The sequence below is a fragment of the Aedes aegypti genome, chromosome 2, assembly GCF_002204515.2.
Source record: "Aedes aegypti strain LVP_AGWG chromosome 2, AaegL5.0 Primary Assembly, whole genome shotgun sequence".
In the NCBI taxonomy this organism is placed as follows: Eukaryota; Metazoa; Arthropoda; class Insecta; order Diptera; family Culicidae; genus Aedes; species Aedes aegypti.
This window is the reverse complement of record NC_035108.1, coordinates 169,361,888-169,375,666: the sequence shown is the minus strand read 5'-3', so window position 1 is coordinate 169,375,666 and position 13,779 is coordinate 169,361,888. Positions and strand designations below refer to the sequence as shown.

The 13,779-nt window shown below is 35.9% G+C and overlaps 1 protein-coding gene across 8 annotated transcripts in view; it reads right to left on the bottom strand.

The window, feature by feature from the left end:
• LOC5572202 (potassium voltage-gated channel protein Shab) overlaps window positions 1-13,779 on the bottom strand; it is a 365,295-nt gene that overhangs the window by 316,502 nt on the left and 35,014 nt on the right. For 7 of the 8 annotated variants that reach the window (XM_021843099.1, XM_021843098.1, XM_021843101.1 and 4 more), the window contains exons 2-3: window positions 8,896-9,751; window positions 5,254-5,679 (exon numbers count right to left, since the gene is read on the bottom strand). The gene's annotated coding sequence lies outside the window, so the exon portion shown is untranslated. The remainder of the gene's footprint in view (window positions 1-5,253; window positions 5,680-8,895; window positions 9,752-13,779) is intronic. The other variant, XM_021843095.1, reaches the window with a different exon arrangement.

Here is a 13,779-nt window from a genome sequence, read left to right as displayed (position 1 = left end):
GATCGTACTTAGCACTGAAACTTCGCCGAAGACAGTACTGTGCTATCTCTTATGGCATACGAGATATTCAACAACACCCTCAAGTTGATGAAATCCCATAAGCCCTGAGTCTCCTATAACGCTCTATCTAGTGTGTCTTATGGGAGTGTGCGTTATAGAAATGCGTTCAATAGGAGACCCGACTGTATATCAGAGTAAAAGCGCGCCCAGGGTAGACGCGAATTGCGAAGCGAAGCGAAAATTGCACGGTAACGAATAACAATTATTAATAATGAAATGTCAAACTCCAAAGGATTTTTGGGACGCGTCTACCCTGACCGACACCTAAGCCGTTAGTTGTGAGACAAATCAAAACTGATTACGACCGAAATGAAAATAAATACGACGAATGTAACCAACGGTGAGTAATAATTTCATTGCATTATTTCCAATAAACGATCAAGATTTTTTAAATCTTATTGCACAATGCGAAAGCCGAATTTGGAAAGAAGAGTTTGGCATCGGTTTGTATCAGTATCATTCACTGTAATACTGGAAAAATGGCAAGTTCTCACTGATCAAAGCTTAATACGATGAATATTAGCACATCGCCCTACCTATTCCCTTTTTCGATTATTTTTAAAAGACAAGGACACCGTCTTCAGCCATTTAGCTGCACAGACTGTAATTTAACACTAGACAACGGACAAGCATGCTCCAGTGGCACAGCCATGAAACATTCCTGACGAAAAGTTTCAATGGCTGAAGCGGGAATCGAACCCGCACCCCATGATACGATGCGATTAAATGCCTGACGACACTAATCGCACGACCACGAAGCCCACGATTCGTTTTTTTTTTCTATCAGAAACGATGATGAAAAAGTTCCATAAAATGTTGATAAATGTCGAAATCTCCAAAATGACGGGGCACATGCCTCTGAAGCGTGCTCAAGAACTGGCCTCTGAAACTTGCTCAAGAAACCGAATAAACTTCCAACCTAAAAAGATCCCTTGCCGGACCGGGAATCTATCCCGCAATCTCTGAATCAGCAATTCCAAAGCTTGTCTATAAGACCAACTGTATGACTGTAGACACACTCGAGAGTAAGAAGAAGAATTGAGGGGTTTGAAATGAATTAACAATTGAGTATTCCGCTCATCCTCTCGCATGCAAAGCTTTCTATACACGAGTTGTCTTACCTTCAAAAAAATGCAGTTCATATGTTCCCGAAAGTTGCAAAACTTTCAAGCAGAACTGCAGGTTTCCGGGCGAATTTTTCAATTCACTACATTAATTTACTTTTTTGGAATGAAATCATTTTAGCTTTCAAAGAATTTGAATGACATAAGTTAGCACTATGATTGCTCAGAATTTTAGATTTATTGTGGTTTTACAGATTACTTTTTTGGTTTTAAGTCATTTTTAAGACTATGATAAAACCTCAAATGCTTTTGTTTGATTGTACCCCATAAAGATAGTCCAGAAATAGCCCTAATTCAATACGAGGTTTGTACATTTGTACATTTCGTTAAGGAATTTGGAACCTACTCAAAAAAAATGTTTAACAAAGTTTACCCCCATTCGAAAAAATATTAAGATGTCAGTCATAATAAGTGAAAAGTTCAGTCAGTCACGTTCCAGTTACAATTTTTCCAAGCAAACCAACAAATTAATAGCACCAAATTGCTTCCGTTTTGGTCAATGCTATTGTTGTTTTCCTTGACTCAATGCAGAACTTCACCATATATGTAGAGTGAAGTGGGGCAAAAGAGTTTCTTTCCAATATTTCTAGCTCAATTCAAAACTAATGTTTGCAATGTCTTGGTGGTTAGAATGCTTTTCAAGTGGACTTTTGCTCCAAATCTAGTGAGATTTAAAAAATGTATGACTATTTCTTGTTTTTAGGACTGGAAATTGTAATTTTCGGTCAATTTTTCATTGCATGGAACAAAATAGAAAAATGTTCTTATTAGATTTTTATGTAGGAGCGTAGCTAGGCCTATCGTAAGGATGCTTTGAGGTGTATAAATTTTTGCATAAATGCTTGGAAACTATGTTTGGCCGATATATTGCGGAAAAAATACAAATCGCCAGAAATCCACATACTACCTATAATTTTAATTTTCACGTTTTTACATAGTTTATTAAAATTTAGTGTGTATTTTTCTTAAAGCATAAGGGCTGGTATTTAGTATGCTTGTCATAAAAGTATCAAAATTTTGTATTACAGCCAGCAAACTTTTGTCCCACACAAAAGTTGGGACAAAAACTCGTATTAGACAATCAATTTTAAAACTGTTATAACTAAAAATGGGAAAATATTTCAACATAAGTTTGTTCAGCAAATTTGCCCCACCCCCGCATGTTTTTTTGTATTGAGCTTCTGGTTTGAAACTGGAACTAGAAGAATAGGCAAGGTGTCCTTCTAAACGTATTTGTGGGTGGATGGAGTTTTCAGGACGAATATGGGACCTATTTGTAGGGTCCGGGAATTCATTACCCATCCATGTAGCGTGCAGCTCTTTCCAACCAATGTTGACTTCATTTTTTCCCTGAAAGCACACAAGCAAATAATGCACAACATCGTTTGTGCTCGGTTGTTCTTGCTCACTGGCCTGATGCTCGAGGGATATTACCATTGTACGGTTATTTTTATGGTTCAGTGCAATCGTGTTGAAAGCGCAGAGAAAGTAGGAACCCATTAAATTATATTGATTTTTTCTACGACTTTGGCAGAGTATTTTGGACCCTTTTCAATTATTAGAATGCAAAAGTCGCTATTATGAAGCAAGAAACATTGAAGGCTAATAAATATGGTCATAAGCTTTAAGGTTGATCCCAAACATCTCATTATTGTCCATAGCTGTGTTAATTCCCAGTATAGAGTCAAGCAATGGTTGCTCGCCAAAGATGACAGCAAATGCATTAGATGCTTTCCAAGCTCTCAGCAAAATATCTACTGCCTTTTACTTTCTCTAGCTTTGTTGAAATGGCAACAAAATATAACGGGCCAAATAATGAAACGAATCGCTGGTGCTTAGCTAAGGAAAAACAGCAAATTAGGATATGTGCATTTAGATGAGAAACAGATTGACATTCTACAAGCAATATCAGCAAACAGTATCATTTATTATTTTCTGCCTAAAGCAAATATTAAAATTGGGAGCTTTATACTCGATGTATATTGAATATAGGCACATACATTCAGCTTTATAGCAAATACCGTTTGATTTAAGACTTACAATTATTGTAGGACAAAACTTTTCAATAGGTCTTATGATGTAAATAAATAGATGAAGACTTTGATGTAAATGATTCCTTGTCTATATTCCACATTTGATGTATTTATCGATATTCGACCATTTTGATTTCTCTAGTTTAAACTTTAAATTGAAATACATATATTTTCTTTACTTTTTCTGATATAACAATTATAGTTAACAATCATGAGATTGGCACGATATTAAGGTGAAGATGAATCAAAGCTACACTTTGAATTTTCAAGGAGCACAAATCTAGATAACCAAACAACAGTCTTTGTTGAAAATTTGATCGATTGATCACCACCAAGAAGTCAGTGTCGTAAAAATTCAGCCGAATAATACCCGATCAGTGCGAAAACGGACAAAAACAAACTCCGCTAGCACGAAGCCAATCTGACTATGAGAGCGAATGCGACGAGAAAAAGAGTGGGTGCAACACACGCACAAATTCAGTTTCACCCACTGTTGGTGTCATTTCAATATACAATTTCACTTAGAGGCGCTGAAATTGAAAATTTAATATAAAAAATAACAAATGAATTTAACATTACTGGGTGCAGACGAATCAGCCACCGGCTGAAAGTCTCAATAGTAAAGATAATAAATAAATAACATTACTGGTGTAAGGAAACGACAAATTGATGCCTCCAGTTAATTAATCAGGATTTTCTTCTAATAAAAATATATAACTTTTGCAATTTGCGGATGTTTTTGTGGGGTATTCTGATGGAAATGATTTTTCTCACAAGTGAAATTGAGTTTGCTGCCACCAAATGTCAGTAGATGGATGAGAATCAGTGAAGATTAAGTAATTGAAAACTGAATGCACGTTCTACCAGATTTATGCATGTATTGTCAAAAAAAACATTCACACAAAGAAGAAATCAACGATGACGGATCCTTCTGAGGATTGGCGTTGGTGACTGTATATTGAAATATGCAGACACTGCCAAGAAGTGACCAATGGATCAAATTTTCATCGTACTAGAACCATACCTATACTGCCGTGAATCGCAAGTCAGTCCCATCTGTTAAAAGTAGGCATTGAGAAAATGGGCTGTAAAGTTTCCAAACTCGTTTTACATACGAATATTCAAAAAATTGCAGAGGATTGGAACATGTTCCAATTTTAATGAAACTTTCACAACTTGCTTTTGACTACGATATCTTTCCGAGAAAAATATAAAGATGATCAAAGTAAGTCACATTTTTGTGTTGCACGGTGCGAAAGTCTGTAGTGGGACTGATATGCGGTTACTTTTCATTATGGGACAATTTGACTTGCTGTTTATTCCTAATTTTCCCGAACAAATCATATTATCTCATTAGTGCAGCTGAAAGTGCATGTTGAAAACTGAACTCAACTCAATTTTGACGAAAATGCAGATGGGACTGACTTGCGATTCACGGCAGTATATATCTTGAAAGAATAGTGTTGGTAGCTTTGACAATAATAGTCATACGAAGTGTATATCTCGAAATAACTCCCCTACGTTGAAAGAAGCGAGAATCTTTGAATTTTCGGGTCGTACTTCTGACCCCTAAACTTCAGCAATGTTGGCAACTAAATTAATTGTAAATTTATAATTTGGCCAAAAGACATTCAGCCAAACAACCTATTCGGCCAGATGGCATTCGGTCACATGGCGTTCAGCCAAATGGCCGGATATAATAACTATATCTATTGACTAACTCGTTTTCCTAATTTCTCAATCTTTGCAACGAATTTGCGTCTAAGAAAAACAATTACAAGTCAGAGTAAGAATAAGCTTAGACATCGAATACAATCTGATTTCACTAAATGCTACCTCAGATCGATAAACAATAGAACTTGACTGACTTGTATGGAACTGTAAATACAAAAATCTTTATCGGGCCGTCTAGACATTTTTCGTTCGTTTTCAAAAATATTATCTTTTCGTGAACAAGCATCCTATACATTCCATCGGAGCCGTGACGGTCATTATCCACCTGTTTAGGCGCAATATTTATTATTCATTTAACTTACCTTTTTACTGCAGCGCACACAACTCGTCTTCTTTCACGGTCATGCGTAACGTAGAGAAGACGCCTTCCATAAAATGTGTGTATGTTTGGAATTCCTTAAGGTGTGTGTTCGTTCTCAGGTCTTGACCGGGTCTCCAAAATCCGACACACTACACAATAATTTTCCGTCAATGTAGTCTATGTGCTAACCGGCACCGGTGAACCATTTATTATTACGTCGGGTAATAAAGAAACTCACTGAAAAAGTCCACCGCACCCTCACCGTTTTCCAATCAATTTACTCTCAAAGGCGGATACATAAGCTGAGCAATAAAAATTATTTACAACACTTGAACTTCTCTATGAGTATTTTCTCCACACACGAGCGCTTAGATTTTCTTGTTTTTCACTTGGATCGGATAATATTTTATTCGTCTACCAGATGGGTCTGAAATAAAAATGAGAAATAGATTGTTGTACTAAACACCACTTTGAATTGAATTTGAAATAAAAAATATGAGTTAAAAAACGAGCAAGCATATTACAATCAACATGTACTTTGATATTTCAATATTTCATTAATACAAGCATTCCCGAGGTTATTTTTATATCTGAGGTGAGCAATATTTAGCTATTAAAACTAACTTCATTACAAAATATACACCCATTGTGTCGCTTGCTTCAGCTGGAGCGAACGATGTGACCGGAAGCATACTCGTTCGGCATGCAATGCGTGATCAAGTAATATTGGAAATCCAGTTAGGCGTGATAATATCATGGATCGCATCACCATCGAAAGGTGACTCCTACATCCTTATCTTATCCTACTAACCCAATACCTCTTCCATGACAATTGTGGAGATGCAGACGTATATTCGGTCTCTAGTAACAAAGGTTGTCCAACTAACATACCTTTCCTATCCTTTGACCATATTGAAGATGAACCAGCCACAGGCTGAATCACTTTCTATTTAATCTAGTAATAATAATAACACTCCAAGAACTACTCCAGAAATACTTCCGATAATCATTTCAGGGACTTCCCTATTCAATCAAGAATTTGTTTAAGAAAATCTACAGGAAATGCCTTAGGTATCCTACAGGAAGTTTTAGAGATACCTCCAGCAATTCCTACAAGGATTTATTCTGTATTTATTTTGGAATCCTCACGTGATTTACATTTGTATAGTATAGAGCATCTACTTCCGACATTATATTTAACAATAACGCATAGAACAGACAGTGGAAAGCGCTATTCGTTTCAGTGCCGGAACGACTATATTAAAAAAAATACTTTGAAAAATCCATTCAATCATATTCTATATACATATTTTATAAACCCGCGAATGATTTTCTAGAACTCTCAAGTTTTTTTAAACAAGTTATAATCAAATCTTCAAAGTAATCCCTGAAAATTCTGCAGAATTGCTAGGAGATTTTTAATTCTGAATAAGCTCATCTCGGGACCAACAGCTTTATTTCCCATCTGAAGAAGGTCGTCACTAGCATCATAAAGTCACAATTGACTATATCGGAGATGGGATTCGATCTCAGGTCCTCGGCTGTTCTAAATACTACACAAGGACTAATCACAAGATTACTTCTAATAACTAAAACCTTTCAAAACTGACAAGATCTAAAATTTTCATGAGACTGTAAAAAATCACATTTGAGATCTGTCAAGAATCTTGTAAGGCACTTACAAAGAATCACAAGAGATAGGAAACACCCGCCAAAGATGTTCCATAAACACTAGACTGATGTAAATTTGAAATGTTTGCTCCCCTATGCTTAAACGGTGTCAATTATGATAAAAATCATTCTCCCAAAATTTGAAGGGATTTGGAAGAAATTTGATTGGGCACACGCCATTTGAAGTTTATATGGGAATTACTATGGAAAAGGCAAACCTATTGTGTTCAGTTCTCTAACTGCTCGTAATAATAATGTATGGAAAAATGAACAAACTCATCTCTTGTGAAATCTTCCCAGCTACAACTTTGCCGAAGACCACATTTTGATAAGATGTAAGGATAATTTGTTATTGTTGATAACAAAGTCTGAATCATGCTGAGATGATCATTCAATTACTTTCTGAGCAACACTGCTTTTATGCTGTAGAACACAGTAGCCTGGATTACTTTAAACTATTCTACTCGCCTGGAGCACCAATGTTGCCTGCCGAGCAGTTGGTTAAGCACGCAAAATGCAAACCCACTTTATGATTATGAATATAATTATGAACTTTATGATTATGAAAATAATTATTACTTGAGTTTCCCATTATACTCGCATCAATCTCACAATCAAGTCCAAAACTAAAAATGATCCAGTTCAAAGCAAGACCATATGATTCATAAAGACTTAGATAATAACTACAAAGATTAAATTTATTTATAAACTAGTGGTCCCGGCAAACTTCGTTTTGCTATCAAGTAGGCTGTTGTGAAACGTCATGCAATTCCCCACAAAAAATAACGCATTAATCTTCTCCTGTTTTCCCAAGAGTGGATTTAAATAGGAGTAACGTCAATTTCAAAAATTGCAACTATCATTTTATACAAATTCGCGTTCCAATCGAGCAAATGATCTGTCAAAATTGGAACATGACGTCACTCTGGTTCACAGGCACTCTAGTTTTCCTGATTATTCCGGAGACTTTCGCAACTTTTTCCTCACACTATCACCTCGTATCACTTGTAGAGTTCAACTATGAAAAACTTACGTCTTTCCGTTCATCCGTTCTCAAGCCATTTCGTGGCATATAAACACTACTCCATTTTTATTTATGTAGAAGATTATATTCAATTTCGCTGCAGATATTTCCATTCAATGAACTTGAACAATTGTCGTTATTGAAACAATAAGTAAATCGATCAACTATTTTATTTTACCGTGTAGAAATTTTCTCATATTCTACCTTTATTGTTAGAAAAAATTGTTTACTTATCTCCTTGAAAAAAGCTCGCTTTTCATACACAGCTTAAGCGAGGTGGTGCTGGCGATGGCTTAATCCGTGTCCGCTCATGAGTTAAACAATATGTTTTTAAGATGGCACACTTGCCCCAAATAAATCTACATAACGTGCCATCCAAATAGACCCAAATAGCCGTAGCGGTAGACGCGCAGCTATTCAGCAAGACCAAGCTGAGGGTCGTGGGTTCGAATCCCACCGGTCGAGGATCTTTTCGGGTTGGAAATTTTCTCGACTTCCCATTGCATAGAGTATCTTCGTACCTGCCACACGATATACGCATGCAAAAATGGTCATTGGAATAGTAAGCTCTCAGTTAATAACTGTGGAAGTGCTCATAAGAACACTAAGCTGAGAAGCCAGGCTCTGTCCCAGTGGGGACGTAACGCCAGAAAAGAAGAACGTGCCATCCAAAAATTACGTAAGGGGTTTGGGATTTCTTACGCGCCATACGAATTATTTTCAATTTTAACACAAAAAATTGGACATTTATTGTAACAAACATATTCATAGTGTACTATCAACTACATATTCCAAATGAAGCAGATGGCAATGAAAGGTGAAGCCAAATAAACAAAAGCTTTATGAATAGTTTACTAATCCATTAAACAAATAGGATATAAATAGATTGAATAACAGTTGCCGAATGCATTTTATCATAGCGATAACGATACACGTTCGTACTCTTACCACCACGAATGTTTTCCGCTGGTCCCGAGGTGACGTCGTTTATTTATTTCTTCCGACGGTTGGTCATATATTTTTCGCACACTGCCTTGTTTCTTCGCACGAATTATTGCGGTGACACGATGGCTATTATTGTAAACCACTCCCTTCTACCGAAAGAGGGAAATAAAGCCTGAGGTCAGGTCGTCGTCGTCGTTGCCGTTTGCCAGAGTTTACCGGTATAGTTTTATTTTTATGCCATATGAATATGCTATTAAGCTATCGTTTGCCAGTCAATATGCGTGTGATTTAGCTATGAAAGAGCCTTAAATCGATTACGTATTAAATGGTGGCATTGCACTACACTTTTCGCGGATAAAACCGTTCATCAGTCGAGCAGTTTTAACAGTAGCACTTCTGTTTCGATCTCTGTAGGAAACTTAGGATTTTTCTATTAACTCAATAATTTCTTCATTAAGCTATACTCCTTATAGATTCACACTTTTTGCAGTAATCCTACGGTCGAATTCAATTAGGGTTATAAATTGAAAATATGTACAACTTGTTCATATAGTTTCCATCGCAGTATTTTGCATGTCATCACGGTTTTCTTCTGCTTACTTCGGTAGCCCAGCAGATGCTTCCCCGCAATTAATGCACTAGTTCCGTGGGTTTTGTCGGCGATGGAAATTTCTCAGTTCTTTCACGTCATGTTTATCACATTTTAATTGTGCACTCGGCACCACGGGCTTTCCCTTGCTCCCTGGAGGATCTAGAACTTCCGTCGGTTGGCATCTCTCAAGAGCTCTGGTAGGGCCATCCTGATGACGACGACGAAGGACCGTGATGGGTTGTCATCGCCGTCGTGTGGCCGGGTCTCCTGTTGACGAGAGATCAATTTGAATTGTAAATTATGCGCATACATAAAAGGTGCTCGCGTACGTTTTACTGCTAATTGCCAGTACACCGGTAATAGCTGATGATACCGGTTTAGATGGGGGGATGTACGGGTGTAGCCGGAGAGAAAGAAGTATTTGCCTAACGGGGAAAAGTTTAACCATTGAAAACTTAATAGCTCAACTTTTATGCATATTATAAGATCCTTTCTAAGCAGAGTAGGATGTATGTTTCAGTATTAGAGCTATATGAGAATCAGAGATATAAGAATGTCAGTCAATGATTGAAAGCTATTAGAAAAACGTTTCATTGAATAAATATTTTATTGTAATTGCAGTTGTTTTGAAGCATTATGCCTTTCTTAATTAAAAAAAAAATACTGAGAATTCCTACATTAATTTCTCCTAGATCTATAGAATTCATATAAAATGTTCTTCTGGAATTCTGTAGGATCTTCAATTGTTGTTTCTATAAATGATTCTCCTGGAATTGTTCAAGAATTCCTTGAATGCTTTCTCCGGGATCTCCTTAAAGTGAAATGTACATGTACAATGTACATGTACAATCGAAGCCACACCTCAAACTTCACCTTCACTTCCAGTGAGTGACTAATCTATCAAGTTTTCAGCTTGAATGGATGTTCGGTTGTTCATATTTGTGCTCTTGAAAATTTAGGGTTTAGCTTCGATTCATCTTTACCTTAACGCCAAGATGAATCGAAGTCATACTTTAAATTTTCATGATCACAAATTAAGAGAACTCGAAATTTGTTCACCACGAAAACTTAATCGATTGCTCACCTTCAGCGAGTGACAATCGATCAGGTTTTCAGCTTGAACAATTTGCTAGCTCTCTATACAGGGGATAGGCAAAATGATTGAGATAGGCAAAATTTTGCCTAAATTAAAATAATTGCTTATAACTTTATGAAAAATTGATGAAATTGGATGCATCCGAAAGCAGTCGACGGCAAATTTAGTCTAGTTTCAGGAATTTGCTTGGCCATGCATATTGGCCACACCGGAGATATTCCGGATTTTCCGAAGTCATGTCAAAATGGCATTTTTTTCTGTCGCTTGTATTTTTGTGCGGTGTGAAGTTGTATAGATGCTTACAATTTTCCTAGAAACTGAAACTAATAGGAAGTTAAATGCCGGCAGACGCATTAAGATTCGTTTAAAAACCTCCAGAAATATGACCATTTCCGTGAAACTGGTTCCGGAAAATATGGCCAGCCATGTTTGTATTACGAATCATGTAAATATTATTCGGAGCTACAGTCAGTGACATAAGTTAGAAACCAAATGCTGTTTTTCCATACAAAATGCTCAAGTTTGGGGTGCTGTATCTCAGCTTCTGGTAGTCCGAATTGGCTGAAATTTGGATGACGAACTACAAATAACTTGAAATTTTTCCTGTAAAGGAATTATTACATTATAATAATTTTCCATAGAGTTTCAGAGGGTTGTTCAAAGACAAAAGTAAGTAACCGAGAGACTTTTTAATTTAATGCCAGCACGGTAAGCTGAGATACAGCACCCCAAACTTGAGCATTTTGTATGGAAAAACAGCATTTGGTTACTAACTTATGTCACTGACTGTATATCCAAGTGGCATCAGTCTTCAAAATGATGTTTGCAGCAGCGTATTCAGAACCAACTTTTTAGTAATTTAACCAATGTTATCTTCAAAAAAATTGAGTGGTTCCTCTAGAGATTTCATCAATAATTATTCGAAACTTTCAGATATTACTATAAACAAAAATCTTAATAGCTGTTGCTCCATGGATCCTACCAGAACACTTGCGAAGTTCTCTAGAAATGCCCTCGGGGAACTCGAGAACTTCGCGCTGCTCCAAAAATTCCTTAGCCAGATCATCCATAAAAATCATTGCAGAAGTCTTCTCCAAATTCCTTCACAATTCCTTCAGCGTTTTTTTTTAAATGCTTTCAAAACTTCAAAAAGTAATTGAATCTTAATATTTTGAATTAAATAATTACTCCAACAAAACTATCGAAAATTCTTACAAAAAAAAATATTCTAAGGATTCACACTACTTCTGCAATTATCAATAAAAGCAATGATGAAAGTGTCTAGGGTCGGTTTCCTGTAAATTTCCAAGATCTTTTTGTATTGGAAATTCACTGAACATTTATGTGAATGCCACATGATATCTATATAAATAAAAATGGAGTGATGTTTGTATGTCACGAAATGGCTTCCGAACGGGTCAACCGATTTGAATGATTATTTTCCCGTTTTGTTCGTCAAGTGTTCCGACGTGTTTGTGTGTAAAAAAATCCCAGGATATGCACCGGGAAAGTCGGAAAAACGAGCGTGAACGGAACTGTCATTATGTATGGGACGATCCATAGCGTTTTTCAACAGCCTACTTGATGGCAAGACGAAGTTTGCCGGGCCCACTAGTACGAATATAAAAATTGCAACTATGGATGAAAGCTTTCACATAAAAATTGTGAACATGTTTATAGATTTATAAAGCTGAGATTATTCCAGTTTGAACGCAATGCCATGAAGAAGGAGATTTGTATTCTTTAAAAATACTTCTTGACCTATTCTCGATTTATTTTGGGTTGACTGTTGGATTTTTGATTTACTCTACTATTTCTCTCTTTCTGGGTCATTCTCGAATCACTCTTGATTTTCTTCGATTGACAGTTCTAGCCGATGGCAAACAAAAATATGGGTCTAGCAATTTAGAACCGAAATTGACAAAAAAAAAAAGATTGAGTGGGATTTGAACTCTGGTCTATCGATAAATCTCGGTCATCTTACCACGCAGAATTAAGTGAGTTAAATTCTTTACAAGTTCTGTGTTGCTACTCGAATGAGATTTCATGGCATTTTCGTCGATCAAATCCGATTACGTTTTAAGCGGAATATTGTTGTAAAATGGATGATATCAAATTCTCTTACGTCCGATTATTGATACATGGTCAAACATTACGTTGACCGATATTACTTATATTTTGCTTCTTTGGTTGAATTATGGACCGTCAATATTCCACGTTAAAAATTATGGGAGGACGGCCGGTTTAAATGGAACATCCACGTGAACATTGTTTATTTGACAAATGAAAATTAATGTTGATTGTTCATGCTTTAAGTAATCAATCAAACAGTTAAGTATTTATGAGTTGGTAACTTCAATTTATCTGCAGAAACAATTAGATTCCATTGAATCAAATACATAAATTTACGTCTAATTATTATTTTTTCTACAATTTTCGAGTAATTTTGCATTTAACATATTTTAGGCTTTTTTTCATTACAACGTTTAACAAAATAATATGATATATTTAGGAAAAGTTTTGTTTTTGTTACAAGTTAAAGCCTGTAGTTGAACTGGATTGCTCTTTGCAGACTAGACGTATTAAGGATATTTATAGTAAAAGTGTTTCATACAAAAAAGTTGCATGTTGGAAAAATTGATTTAAGCCAAATTTAATCTTACAGTTTCAATTAAATTATAACTGAAAAGAAAGTTAAAGTCAACTTTTGCATGCTTGGTGGATTAGATCACAAAAAAGTTTGATAAGTCATACTTTGAATTTCATGTAAACATTAACGAAAACAGTGTTTTTCAAAACTTTGACGACCTGCAGCTAAAAATTGTGACGTGCTGGAACATTTCAGAGAACGGCATCAGATACAGCAACCCCAAATCTACTAGAGACACATAATTCGATCCTTGAGATAAGCAAAAATGTCATTTTTGGGGATTTTTTTTTTATTATCGTACAAATTGGGCCGAAGGGTCTCAGATTTTCATGAAACTTTTTCCACAGGCAGGGCTCATGGATATATGAATAAAAAAAAATTGAGAAAAATTCAGGGTCGCCTATTTTTCCGGAAAACTCAGGTGGAAATTTTTTGTTTTCCCTTGACACTACTTACTTTGAAAAATCATATCTCAAGAACGAAGCATCGTAGAAACAAAGTTTTTATATGAAAATTTAAGCAAATTTTTTCAAAAATCCAAAAAAAAAT